The sequence below is a fragment of the Ipomoea triloba genome, chromosome 12 (genome assembly GCF_003576645.1).
Source record: "Ipomoea triloba cultivar NCNSP0323 chromosome 12, ASM357664v1".
NCBI lineage: Eukaryota > Viridiplantae > Streptophyta > Magnoliopsida > Solanales > Convolvulaceae > Ipomoea > Ipomoea triloba.
Window position 1 is genome coordinate 26,925,900 of NC_044927.1, and position 10,880 is coordinate 26,936,779.

The following is a 10,880-nucleotide window of genomic DNA, read 5'->3' on the forward strand; positions in this document are numbered from 1 at the left end:
ATTATGATACTATTTTATCAAAAAAAAATTATTATGATAGTATATTTGTATTTTATAGATTAATACATATACGTGCATTAATGTAATACCACTGAAAAATGTTTATGGTAATTAATTATTACGATTTTTTCAAAAAAAAATTATTATGATAGTATACTTATATTTTATAGATTAATACATATACGTGCATTAATCTAATACCACTGAAAATTGTTTATGCTAATTAATTATTATGATAGTATATTTGTATTTTATCGATTAATACATATACATGCATTAATGTAATACCACTGACAAATGTTTATGGTATAGATTTATTTATTTATTATGGTAGAATAATAATCTATATCTATATCTATATCTATATAATAGTATATAAAAATATATTAGTTATAATTGTATGGTATTCTGTTAATTATAATGAACTCCATATATATTATATTCCAATACCTATTTGTTTACAATTCCATTTATTTATTACCAATTACCAATTATTACGATAATGATGAAAACATATGAATGGTAATCAAATGAATTACCAATTATTACCAATTACCAATAATAGCTCTGCCTCTATCTTTTTATGGCTATAAATACAAGAAGAAACACAGCCAACCACCACCACCAATTTTATACTCTCTTAGTTCTGTTGTTTTTCGTTTGTGAAAGCATCAATGTACATAGGAAGAACAACCATTCTCCATAAAAGTGTGACATATTTACTGTTTTTTTTTACTGTTCTTATCTTATCTTCTTCTTTTTTTTTCTTTTTTTTTTTTTGTTACATTCATTGCAGGTTCTTATATTTTGCAATCACAAGCGTGATGGTTAATTGTTGGTAGCTTCAATTGTCGAAAGATAAGCTAATTTGTCAAATAACTACAACTTTTATTCTAAGTATTAACTATTCTTTTTTAATTGATTTTTTTAACTATTCTTTTATATTTGAAATCTTATATTTCCGGCTCTTTTGATTCTTTAATTACAAATGCAGATATTTGGAGCCTAATAAGTAATGTGATGCAAAGGATAATGGATCTGTTAAGAGACGTACGTGAAAGTTGAGAAGCAATTAATAAAATATTTTCCTGTTGAAATCATAGACATTTTATGTTTTTGGGCATTAAAGATTTCAAATTTTAAATTTGTGTAATTTGTTTAAATCTTAACATTTCACGGTTTTACATTACTTTGAATATGTAGTTGTTTTATTCGTTTATTCATACCATGTTCAGAGGTGAAATTATAGTTCAAAAAAAGAATATTAAAAAAATATTTAATTGGAAATTAAACGGCACGGAATTTAGGCCATAATTATAGTTCAAAAAAGGAATATCAAAAAATAATTAACTGGAAATTAAACGGTACGGAATTTAGGCCATTTGAAAAAGTAAATTAATATTAATATTTGATTGAAAATTGAACCAAAAAAAAATTGAATTCATTTTGACAATTAAATTATTTTAAATATATTAATCATATTAATATTTATGAAGGAAAAAGAAAATGAATATATTAATATTTCATTGGAAATTATATTTTTATAATTATATTACTTATTAATTATATGGAAATGAATATTAAAATCTTTTTATGAATGAAAAAGGAAATAAATATTACACATGGGAATCTGTTATTAATATTATGTTACTAATGTAACTAATTGGCACAGGAATCAGACCAAATGAAAAAGGAGATTAATAATAAAAAATCACTGTAAATATAACACAACTTTTCCTATGCAAAAATTAGTAACCACCAAATGAAATATTAGCAAAAAATTATGAAGGAAAAAGAAATGGAAATGAATATATGAAGGAAAAAGAAAATGAATATATTCATATTTTACTGGAAATATAATAAAAAATTATATTATAATTATAATTATATTAATTATTTAGAATGAAAAAAATGAATTTATTAATATTTCACTGAAAATATATTCAACAATTATATTTTTATAATTATATTACTTTTTAATCATATGAAAATTAATAATAATTTTTTATGAACAAAAAGAAAATAAATATTACACGAGAATCTATTATTAATATTTTCTTACTAATTGGCAAGGAATCAGGCCAATTAATTGACAATTATTATTAGGAAAAATGAATGGATGGAAAGCAGTATTGATTCTTTTGATGAAGGAAAAAGGAAATGAATATACTAAAAAGAAAATGGAATATTATGAAAAATTAAATGAATATATTAATATTTCACTGGAAATATAACACAACTTTTCCCTACGAAAAAATTAGTAACCACCAAATGAATGATTAGGAAAAAATTATAAAGGAAAAAGGAATGTAAAATAATATTAATTCTTTTTATGAAGGAAAAATGAAATAAATATATTCAAAAGGAAATGAAATATTAGAAAAAATGAAATGAACATATTAATATTTCACTGGAAATATAACACAGCTTTCTCTACAAACAAATTAGTAACCACCAAATGAAATATTAGGAAAAAATTATGAAGGAAAAAAGAATGGAAATGAATATTAATTTTTTATGAAGGAAAATGGAAATGAATATTAATTTTTTATGAAGGAAAATGGAAATGAATATGTTTATAAGAAAATGAAATATTAGGAAAAACGAAAGGAATATATTAATATTTCACTGGAAATATAACACAACTTTCCATATGAAAAAATTAGTAACCAACAAATGAAATATTAGGAAAAAATTATGAAGGAAAAAGGAATGGAGATCAATATTAATTCTTTGTATGAAGGAAAAATTAAATGAATATATATTTAAAAGAAATGAAATATTAGGAAAAACGAAATGAATATATTAATATTTCACTAGAAATATAGCATAGCTTTCCCTACAAAAGAATCAGTAACCAACAAATAAAATATTAGGAAAAAATTATGAAGGAAAAATGAATGACAATCAATAATTCATTTTATAAAGGAAAAAGTAAATGAATATATTCAAAAGGAAATTAAAATATTAGTAAAAATAAAATGAATATATTAATATTTCATTGGAAATATAATCGGCAATTATATTATTATAATTATATAAATTAAATATTAATTAATTATATTAATTATTAATTATATTAATAAATAGTACTCCATAATAATTAATATTTATTAACTAGAAGGTTGAGCAATTCCCTCACCAACTTTAGATGTCGTTGATCAAATTAATTAGTACACGTGTGACATGAACACGGTAGAAAGTCGAACATATTTAATATATAATAATAATAATAATAATAATAATAATAATAATAATAATTTTTGTATATACGAATTGATATTCCTATTAACGAAAAATAATTAATTTAGTGTAATTGACTAATAATAATTGTCTAATAATTATTAAGGTAATTAAGCTAAATATTGGTCGTTGAATTTATTTTTATACTCCGTAATAATTAAAGTTAAATTATTTCTTATTTTTCCGTATTTATTTTTGTAATAATATAATTACTTAAGTTATATTAAATATAGATCTTTTTAAGATAATTATAAACAAACAAGTCATATATTATTCAATTAATTGAGTGATACTTTTGCACTAATCTTATAATCAAATAAATGTACATGTTTAATATTATATTTTTAAAAAAAATAATTTTATCTTTAATTTTTATTATCTAAATAAATAATATAGAAATTTATCCGTGAATCGGACGGGTAATTGAACAATTATTTGCTCTAATTCAAGCAAAGAAAACATCAGAAAACATAATCAATCCAACTAATTTCATCAATTGCGCTATATAATATTCGATGTTATAATTTATATAATTGTATATCGATATAAATATTCTTAAAATATTATAACAAATTCATTCCGTGCAAAGTACGGGCGAAAATACTAGTTTAGATAATGTTATTTTCCACCCTTAATTTTACCTCCTATTCCTCCTAATACTTATGAATCAAGTTATTAATTAAATATTAAGAAAAAAAAATCACGTATTAATAAAATGAATGATATGAATGAAATTAAGAGAAAAATGTAACATCACTCGTTTATTTATTATTTATATATAAACGGGTACTACGAGTACAAATTAAACTAGAGTTGTATGTATTCATCATCATTACGTCTTTAATTATTTATTTATTTATTTCAGTTAGTTTAGGCCTTTAAGGTAGTGGTTTAAATGAGGCTTGAAATAGATTGTGGCATTTATCATGTGAAGAACTATTGTTCTATGCTTTTTGTATGACCTATAATAGCTTTAAGGGTGGTTTAGTTTGGTATTGTTCTATGCCGCTTTTTCTATTATGTTCGCAACAATCAACATCAAGAAGTTGAGCATCACTCCTTGAAAAAAAAAAAGTTTGCTATTGATAAGGATAGTCGCACATGCATGGTATGTTTGTTTAGTGGAGCTCACAATACTTGATCAATAGAAGATAAAAATATGATCAACAAAGAATCAAAGGAATATCGTAAATCGACTAATTTAAGTCTTATTGAAGGTGACCTATCATAATAATTGCAGTTTCACGATTTACATCCCTAAGATCAGATTACTTATTCGATCTCAGATTCTCCATTACTACCCACCACTTAACTATCAGCCCAATCATCACCCTTCATTATCCTTCAGTTACATACATGGGAAGAATACCCCATTGCTATATGGAGTGGTTTTGATTCACCTTAATTGAAAAAGCCTCGAGGTTTTCGCAGTGAATTGATCTTCGAGTAAAAATCATTTTGATTCATTCTTTCTTTTATTGTAATTTCACCCCCATTTGTATTAGGCATAGGACAATAAAATCACCAAAATGTATGATACTATGATATGTACTTTATGTTTTAAAGAGTATTTGATTTATTTTTTGATATACTTTTATTTAAAATTTTTAGATTGGATTTATATCTCTAGAATAATTTTTATTTCAAACAAATTCAAAAGTTCAAAATTTTAAAGAGAAAGATTAATAGGAGCCCGAGGTTTTTAGCAACTTTAATTTTGTCAATTAAAAAAAAAAACAAAAACAAAAAAACGTAACTAATGCACCCAATGGGGATGTAAGAGGCACTCACCCGCTAGCCGCGCAAGTCAGACATACGCAACACTTTTTAAGGGGTTTTTTTATTATTATTATTGGACAAAAGCTATGAAAAATCTATTTTTTAGTACTATTAACTCTGTAATATCTATCCAAATATGAAAAATCTATTCTTGAGCACCCTCTCATTATCTCTCCTTTCTGTTTTCTCTTCTCTTATCCACTAATCCACCTCATCACCTAGATTTTTACCAAAAAAAAAAAAAAAAAAAAAAAAAAAAAAAAAAANAAAAAAAAAAAAAAAAAAAAGAAAAAGAAGAAGAAGAAGAAAAAAAACCTTATCCAATCCCCGTCCAAACAAATATAACAAAAGAAAAAAAAAATGTCAAGCTCTCAAAATCAGACAAGCACGTTTTATGTGCATGCAGATACATTATACTCCGTAGAACACTGTACATCACATTTCAACTCCAGGTGACGATGAGGCCACTTCTATCACTCATTTAGTCCACACAACTCAATTGTATATAACATATATACTATCAAATAATGTATATCCAATACACAAATAATGTACTTGTAATATATTAAAGATGTACATTGTATTCAGAAAAAGTACATTATTTAAGTATTAAAATATTATTTTGTATAATAAAAATTCAATATACACATAATATATTAAAAATGTACTTTTTTTTCTTTTCCAAAAAAAAAAATTTTTTTGTTATGATCTACATAGCACTGAGTAGACTATTTTCTATGGCCATGGTTTGTACGATAAAACAACCTTCCCCACTCACTCTTCTTTTTCTTCATTTTAGAACTCGTCTATAGTTATCTATTTTTCTTTCTTCGGAAAAAATAATTCACTTTTGGTCTGATATTACCGATTAAAGATTAGTTATATATTTCACAATTGTTTGGTCGATTTTAATCCTTTGATATTGGATGCGTTTACTAATGGATAAAATTTTCATTTTTTTGAAGAAAAAGACAGAATTTGAATTTTTGGAGATAAGAAACACAGTACATTTTTTTTTAATTTTAAATTAGAAAACATGAAAAATAGAATGAAAATGGAGAAATGGAAACTATAAAAAAAGGAAAATAGAGAATTGAACTAAGTTCAAATAGTTCATGTGGAAGGGGTTAACATAATGTAAAGAGTTTAAAATTTGACACGTTTGCTAGTTGATTTTGTAACTATAGGTTTTAAATTTGACTTTTTGTGGAAGCTACTTATTACTTTTCTTTTTTTCGTTTTAGTTAGTCAGATATGAGTCGCGTAGGTTAGTTTACCTCTTTGCAGTAATTTGTCAGTTAGAGTTATAAGATGAATTTATCTTAAAATGCACATTTAAATAATTTTTTCATAAATCAAAGAGTTTAAATTTGTAGGTATATAATTTGTTGGTCAAAATTAGAATGTGAATGGTAAAAGAAATGGCGTCTGGATTTGGTAAAAAACAGAAATAAAGTCAGAAAAGTAGTTTTACCACAAGAAAAACAAATTACGGAGTATCAGTAAAAGGTATGTTTAGTTGTGCTTCTTGGACTTGGTTTATAGGCCGGTTTGAATATTGGGGTAAATAGCTTTTTTATTTTATTTTATTTTAATTGTAAATAGCAATTTGTCATAAAGTTAGTCACTAACAGGCCGGTTTGAACATTGGGCTTTTATTTATATATATATATATATATATATATATATATATATATATATATATATATATATATATAATACGGTTAAGTACATATATTGTTGTTTTTCATGTCAATAAGTTAGAGTAAGTCTTCGATCTAAAAGTACTTTCAATCCATATAGAATTTTCATTTTCTTAAAAGAAAAGAAAAGAGAAGAGAGCAATTATTCTACCACAATTGCATTTTCAATTTTTCATTTGCACTAAAACATCACAAAAAACAAGCATATTAGATCATTGACATATATAAATAAAAATGTAATAAAATAGTTTGCTTACATAAAAAATGTTAATATGAAAAACTTATATGAATATACATATTATAATTCACAAATTAATGTATGTTATTTGAGCATCCATTTTGCTTAAATGTTCTTTAAGAATATGTTATTTGAGCATCCATTTTGGAAGCACTTAACTAGCTGAAAGATTTGAACCTAGGAGACGTGGATGTTGAGACTGATTCCCAGCTTGTTTTTTATGCTTTATCGTCTGAATCTTTTAATTCTTTGTTTGGTTTTGTTATCGAGGGTGTAAAAGAAACTGCATCTCAGATTAATGATGTAGCTAGTTTTTCGTTTTGCTAGGTGATCTGCGAATCGTGCTGCCATGCTATTGCTCGGGACGCCGTTTCTGAGTCAGGTTGCGGGGAATGACTTTCCACTCGTCTTTTTTTTCCTTGTGAATATCTTGGCTTCTAATTTAATGAATTAAGTCTTTATTTTAAATATAAAAAAAAAAAGAAGAAGAAGAAGAAGAAGAAAAAACATTACAAATAAGGCATATTGGTCATATATTAGACTAATATATAAATATGAAACCAAGCATATAAATATATATCACCTTGATTATTTAGAAATATAAATTCATTTTCTAACTACTAAATTGACATTTAACTTCAAAGCTAAAAATAAGTAGATACACATTTATAAATCCTAAAGAACTTTAGATTATAGTACTCAAAATATATAAATCCTAAAGAACTAGCAATTCTTTATCACAAATTAAGATCGATAATCTGTATATACAAAGATTTAGTTGAGTAGATTTGATAAAACTCTATGAAATGACTAATATGTCCTTTAATAATTTGAGAATTTGTTAATAATGGATCAAAACGATCACTTTACAGATAATTAAAGGGAAATATATATATATATATATATATATATATATATATATATATATATATATATATATATATATATATATATATATAAAAGATAATAATTCATGGACCGAGTCATTTTTCCTATATAATTAATTAATTAACTAATTAAGAGTGTGTTTGGTTCGCACATGAGAATCATAATCAGAATGGGAATTAAATACTTGTAATGTTAATGGATTTTGGTGAAAGTATTTTGCATGTTTGGTAATACTTGTAATGTTAATGAATTTTGGTGAAAGTATTTTGCATGTTTGGTAATTGGTAGTAGAATGTAATTGAAATAATTATTAATGTTTGGTTATGTATAACTCCATAATAGTAATAAAGGTTTTTAAAATAAAAAAATTTAAAAAAAAATCAAGCCAATTGATCCTAATATAATTGCATCGAAAACATCAATATGAACAAAAAATCAAAATAAAAATCTAGCTAAAAACACTATTCCAAACTTTAAAAAATCAGATTACTAATAAGATGAAATGATACTCAATTTAGTTAAGAAATAGGGTTTTTAATTGAAGGATTAATCAAATTTTATAGTTGTGTTTTAAAAAGTTGTCAACCAAATACTAAATATAATTTTGATTCCCATTCCTGATGTATAAACCCAAGAACGAAACACACCCTAATTAAGTTGATTAAAATGAAGTGCAAGCTAGCTAAGGCCAGCCCATGGATGCATATTTAGAACGTGAAAGAGCGTAAATAATGATAATGGAAGACCCTCAGCTCGTCTTGGCGACTTTGTTTGGTTGAGTAGCATGCACGCAGTACACAATATAATAGGTCGCAAATTAAAATAGCTTCAAAGAAGGGAGGAAGACGAAGAATTGAAATGTATGTTGGTATGCAGCATATAATGCATTAATGCATATATGTCTGTGGTCATAAACAGTGGGGGTACGGTGATTGGTGAACAATACAAAAACGTGAAAGGTTTGCATGCCAAACCAAAGAAACTTAGAATCCAACCCAAAAAGCAACTATTAGTGTGCCGCAATCAAAGTCAAGCACTCAACCCAAGCCTCTCTTTTCTTTGACTCAGCTCTTTTAAGTTTTAACCAATTGGCATATTTGCCCACCAACACTTGAGGAGAAGAGGAGGACCTAGGGTCTTGCTATTGGTGTGGTATGCACAACCGTGTTTTATAGATTAGGCTTGTTGATTGCGTCAAGGAAAATCTACTTTCCAAATCTTCACCTCCAAATATGAAAATACTACATACATACTATTCTTTATATTTATTCCCTACTTTAATTTACGTGAAAGTCTGTAATCATTGTCCAAATATACATTCTGGGTAAAGTCTGAATGTCAAAATTAGTTGCCAAAGGATCACAAGGAGGGGTGAAGTCTGCCTTATTCATAGCTTATTTATTCAAATAAAAAAGACCAATATACAACACACAATGGTATAGAGAGTTGATCAAACTCAGAGCTTTGTGGTTGCTAAGCCAACTGCCCAACCAATTCGATTGGGATTTCCCCAGTATAGATTCCTTTTGCTTATTAATCAAATTCGAAAAGAACTAATCAAGTAGTGTCAAGTCAAGAGATGGACATTAAAAGGTGAATTCAGGAGGGGAGTGTAGCATTACTTATACCACCAAAAAGTACTTTGGTGTATAATCAAGTATAAATAAAAATGGGTGGTAATATTTTTTGTGTATCAAGTAGTGTTACGGGAGATGAACGTTAAAAGGCGAATTCAAGAGGGGAATGAAACAAGTATAAATAAAAAAAAGGTGGTAACATTTTTGTGAATCAAAGTAGTGCTACGTTATAAGACAAACATTCATAGTGAGTTCAATAGGGAAATATAGTATCGCTTTTGTGGAAAATTCCGATATGTCTAAAAAGTACTTGGCCTATGATTGAGTATAAATAAAAAGATGTGATTATATATATATATATATATATATATATATATATATATATATATATATATTGAATAGAATGATAGTTATTTACAAAAATTGTCATCGTTTTTTTATTTATAATAATATATCTACCGAATTCCCACCATTATTGTAGAATTTTCCATGATTATATTTAAATTTTGTTTATTAATAAAATAAAATTAAACTTTTATTTTCTATCTATTTTAATATTTCTATAGTTTTTTTTCTTCTTTTTTTTTTTTCAAAAATGCTAGAAAAATTATACTGAAATAATTAAAATACGTGTGTGTAATTTTTAGTCAATTTTGTATATATAGTCCAACTTATAGTCAATAATTTTGAGGGTTTCAAGGGTAGGAAATGTTTCAAAAGTGATAATATAATTCATGTTGCAAACTTTGGTGTGTTGCATGCTAGCTAGATTCATTCATCTCCTTTTATTTAGGAATTACCATTGTTTTTGTCGTCGTACTTTTTCGTTATACAAATTTTAAGAGAATCTTGTATTTGTATACTTGAATAATTTTTGTAAATTGAAAATATATCTAGCTTAATCATGACATGGAAGGCGGTAATTGTCCAGTCAAAATTTGAAAAAATAAGTTGGAATATGAGAATGGGTGAGAGAACAGTCAAATATTTTATGAATTGAGTCCAGCTCATCACTTAAAAGCTAAGACATATAATAAAAAAAAAAAAATTAGAGTATGGATGGTTTAAAAATATTATGGAGCAAAAATTACCGTTATGTAAAGAGTAACTCAAAAGTGACCATTGAGAAGATTGTTAATCGGATAAATGCTAGAAGAGACACTTTGTTTCATATTGTGTCTACTATATATACAAGAACTTGTTAACAAAGATTATTGGAGGCGTTGCACGACAAATATTCATAGGGAAAATTTTGTGTACATTGGGGAAGAGAGATAGAGAGAGAGTTTTGATTACGCGTTTGTTGGGTGCTTCAGAGTGGTCGCTAACTAGTGACAACTATGAATGTTTATGTCTATGTTTTTTTTTTAAACATTCTTTGTTATTAAATTTAGTTAGTTTTTTTTTTTTAAATGTATGCAATGTAATATATAATTTTAATAACATATTATT